The sequence below is a fragment of the Malurus melanocephalus genome, unplaced genomic scaffold (assembly GCF_030028575.1).
Source record: "Malurus melanocephalus ecotype Western Australia unplaced genomic scaffold, MMel_1.1 scaffold_636, whole genome shotgun sequence".
NCBI lineage: Eukaryota > Metazoa > Chordata > Aves > Passeriformes > Maluridae > Malurus > Malurus melanocephalus.
This window is the reverse complement of record NW_026623868.1, coordinates 99,563-103,842: the sequence shown is the minus strand read 5'-3', so window position 1 is coordinate 103,842 and position 4,280 is coordinate 99,563. Positions and strand designations below refer to the sequence as shown.

Genomic DNA, 4,280 nt, shown 5'->3' with positions numbered 1-4,280 from the left:
CCACTGCTGTCACTGAGCCCAGGAGGGAGGGAAAATCGCAGCCCTTTTCCTCCCCAATAAATCCTGTTGATCGTGAGTGATAACCGCTTCCTCTTGAGGCCTCTGCAGCCCYACCTCACAGATCCATTACCACGTACAGGGAAGGAGATACCCTCAAGGGAGATCATTCCAGAGCAACAAATCCATCAGGAACATGTAAACAAGAGGCACAAAAGCCAACCTCCCCTATGCCTCAGTCTGAAGCAGTTTGCACAGACAGGCAGTTTATACATCATGGCACAAGCTGCACTTCACCATGGCACCACTGTGGCAAATCTTGGCTTATTCCTTACCTTGATGCCAGACCCAGTGCAGGTGAGCCTGTGCTTTGCAGGAATTCATTCTGTCCAAAGGAACCACTTCCATCATACCCAGAACTGGGATTGTTTCCTTTTCCCCAAAGTTTGTCTCAGTAAAGTGAAGCACCATAGAGGCTCCTGAGGTCCTGAAAYCCTTCAGGATTCATTCCTTGGGCACAAGGCTTTTGTCCAGCACAGCACAGCAGAACTAAGATGAAAGGTTAGACTGCAGTGATTACATGCAGAATTATTTATCTTGAGGCATATGGGATTGTATCTTACACATCGAGATATTTTCAGGAACATAAGGTCCTTTTGACAATTTCTAAGGCATGACAAAATGTCATCTCAGTAGGAAGCTTCTAATTTCAATTGATTCAATTGCAASTCACAGAAGTTGAATAGAACTTGAAAAGAGAAGAATGCTGGAACTGCAGAGAGCAGTTTCACATATGAACCTCTTTCCCCCCTAATATTTTAAAATATAAAAATACACTCTTTCTTCAAGGATCTCTTTTCTGAAGTTCCATTATTTATTCAACCAAGTGAGATCCAAGGAGCAGTAAGTTTTGCCTCCATCCAAGGACACTGAGAAAGCAAAATGTTTGTGGATTTGTGTGGGCAACATTTGACTCCCAAGAAACCCAAACTGAAACAAATGAGGTGCACTTCCTTCACAAATATTTTTTAGCTACAAAGGGCTGTAAGTTTTTATATACACTAACATTKAGAGATAGCATAAAAGCACCCAAGCTTCCAGAAGCCTTTGTAAATATTACTTCCCAGAATTGCAGAGGAGCTGAGGTTGGTACGAGCCCCTGGAAATCACCTGGCCCAAGCCCTGCTTAAGCCAGAGCTGGCTGGCCAGGCCTGGGTCCCCATGGTCCCAAACTGCCCCAAGGATGGAACTCCAACACCTCTCTGGGCAGCCTGGTCCAGTGCTGAGGTCACYCCCACACTGAAAAATTGGCAAGATATTAATCCAATTGACAAAAAGTTATATATAGTATTATAATATTATTATATATAATAGCTATTATTATAATATATATGATATAAACACAAAATTGATTTCAACTAATTAATTTGAAACAATTACAGTTCAGGTTTCCAAAGAGGCTGATCTATAAACACAACGTGATCTGCCATAACGAAATGGTTGTGACTCAGTGATCCCCAGATCCCAAAGTGCCAAGTGTCCCAAGATTAGCAGAGTCCTTGGTCAAACCCGAATACTGTCCAGATGGAAGGCAGCGCAGTGAGCCCCAGTCACCCAGAGGGATGAGTGCAGCTCAAACTCTGCAGACACGCTGGCACATGCACAGCCTAGGCCTGCTCCACACGTACCACACACACCAACTGTGAACGCAGGAGGGAAGCCCGTGCCTCTGCTCTGCTGGAGACATTGCTGCTTCTCTGGAAAGCCACGCAGCAAGCCCGGCTCGCATGCAAATCACTGCATTTTTCAATCAGCAAACGTGCCACGAGTGGATGCACTGCACAAGGCCAACAAAGCCCTACAAAACCCATCTACATCAGATCTGCAAAGTGCATTTCAAACCTAGGCAGGAACAAAGGAAATTAATAGCTGAGTATGTCCACATACACAATTGGACCTCTCACAGCTATCTCACAGCTAACAGAGCTCTGCTTTCCAAAAAAATGATGAGCCAAGTCCAAACCAATGTTAGGAAGTCATTACCCACACAATCAAGCATGCAGAGACTGTCAGCATACCTTCCTCAGCCCCCTTGAGCTTTACCTTTACYAGAGCTTCCTTACAGCCACCTTCCTGAGACAGATCATCCTCCCTCTCCTCATTCTCTCCTCTGCCCATTACTAGAGATTTGAGAGCAAGTCAGGCTCTCAGGGTCATGAAACTACAGCCCAGCCTTCTCCATGCCCACCCCCCGCCCCCTTTTTCCCCTTTCTTCCATCCTATTTCCATTTGTGGAGTCCCACTGTAGTTTTAGACAGTCACTGCACTTCCTGAGAAGCATCCAGCATCATCAGATGCACGGCAAAGCAGGAAACAAAGAACTCTCCAGTCCCTCAGGCAGTGTGGCTGTGGTCATCACTGCAGCCGTGCCATGGGTCACTGCTGAGAGTGCAGAGCYTTTCTTTTCCCAGCAGCTCCTATTCCAACAGCTTGGTTTTACTTTGGCAGGTGAGTGACAGACACATCTCCGTGCTCACTGCTCCACAGGCCAGATCCCCAGCATTAGCTGGGGCTGAGCATCATGGCAGAAAGAGCCCCTGCTCTTCCAAGATCCCTCCACCTCCAAGGCAAGGTGAGAGCAGGCAGCAGATTTCTCCCTGGATGCGTTTCTCTTTAGCATTCTGTGCAAGCACCAGCATATGTTGAGGCGGAAGGCAGGGACAAAAGACACAGCGAGCACACGCACAACAGAAAAGGCAGCAGCCAAGCTCCAGMGTGATGCTCTCAGCCACCTCCCTGAGACCTGTCAGGATGGCTCCAGGTTTCTCTTTTCCTCACCGATCACACTTGTTTATATAAGCACAAAAGCACCTCGGGGTGCCATGCTGGGACAGCAAACCCCACTGCCTTYAGCAGTTCCCGAAGCCCGTGCAGACCCCTCAGCAGCCCAGGAGCTGGCAGGATCACYGCAGGCCCTCCGGCAGCCCAGAAGCAGGCAGGACCCTGCAGATGGCTCTGCAGCAGGCTCGGCTACCTGCTGGGTCGGGCARCACACCAGAGCTGGCCCAAAGCTGCTCGGGGACTGCTGCCAGCGACCCCGGTGCTCAACAAAGGCTTATGGAAACAGCCCAGCGAGGAGAAGGCTCTCTCCTGTTGTGCTCGCTATCTACATCACACAACGCTCCTGCAACGCCGTCTCCTCTCCCCTATCTTCATACACATGCAGAGCATTTGCAATCACTGTGCTCTCAGCKTCTAATTTAACAACAGAACGACCCCCCCTTACCAAAACACCCACTCTTGCCCATGAACCTCCTTCTCAATGGGAATGAAGCGATACAAGTATCTCAATGCCGCTGACATACACCAGGTAATAAATATCGTCTGTCACTTCAAAAGGCAGAAGATGTTTTTAACATCAGCTTCTTCTACAACACAAACAGACTGACACATCACGCGTTGTGTTAAGCCCCACAAAACCGGAAGCAATGCCGTTATAAATACTATTCACTCCTGTAAAAATAAAACCAATACGTGTGCTCCGAACAGCAGATACCCTGAAACCACAGCCCAGTAATGCAGCTTGCCCACTGCTGATGCTCTATGACACTGACTCCTAAGAAAAAGAGCACCCGAGCAAGGTAATGAAACAAAAGGGGCATTAAATAGGATTTTTAACATTCACCTAAAGTAAACTGGACTGTTCTCCTCACGCCTGTGTGATTTGTTTGGTTCTGCAGAAGACATCGGCTGATAAAGCGGCACACAGTGATTAGTTATCGCGGGTCCTACCCCACTTATCGGCTCCATCTGCATCGGGGCCAGGCTGTGTCTGACACGGTACCCGGCGCACCGGCCCCGCGGCCGCTCCCCGGGGACAGCGGCAGCGCTGCGGGAAGGAAGCGGAGAGGGGCGGCCGCCCCCGCCCGCAGCACCGCCGCCCGCGGCTCTTTGTTCGCTGCCGGCCCGGCCGCGACACCCGCGGGCTCCGGGCGGCCGCACCTGCCGGGGGCTGCGGGCGGCGCTCCCCGGGCAGGGCCGCCCCTGGGCGAGCGGCCGCTGCGGGAGAGGCGCGGATCCCTACGGGGCGGGCGGCACTCGCCCTCCCGGACCGACCCTCGACCTTCGCCCGGCTCCCGAACCTTGGCCGCGGCTCCGCCGACGGGGCCCCGGCACAGCCCACAGCCCGCACCCCACAGCCCGCATCCCGCACCCAGCCCGGCCGCGCCGACCCACCTCGTCCTCCGAGAGCCCGTACACCGGCTCCGCCGCCGCGGTCGCCA

General features: G+C 51.6%; 1 protein-coding gene across 1 annotated transcript in view; it reads right to left on the bottom strand.

Moving 5' to 3' along the window:
• Window positions 1-4,274, bottom strand: part of NEDD4L (NEDD4 like E3 ubiquitin protein ligase) — a 76,657-nt gene extending 72,383 nt beyond the window's left edge. The window contains exon 1 of the mRNA XM_057383479.1: window positions 4,234-4,274. The gene's annotated coding sequence lies outside the window, so the exon portion shown is untranslated. The remainder of the gene's footprint in view (window positions 1-4,233) is intronic.
• Window positions 4,275-4,280: the final 6 nt, after the last annotated feature.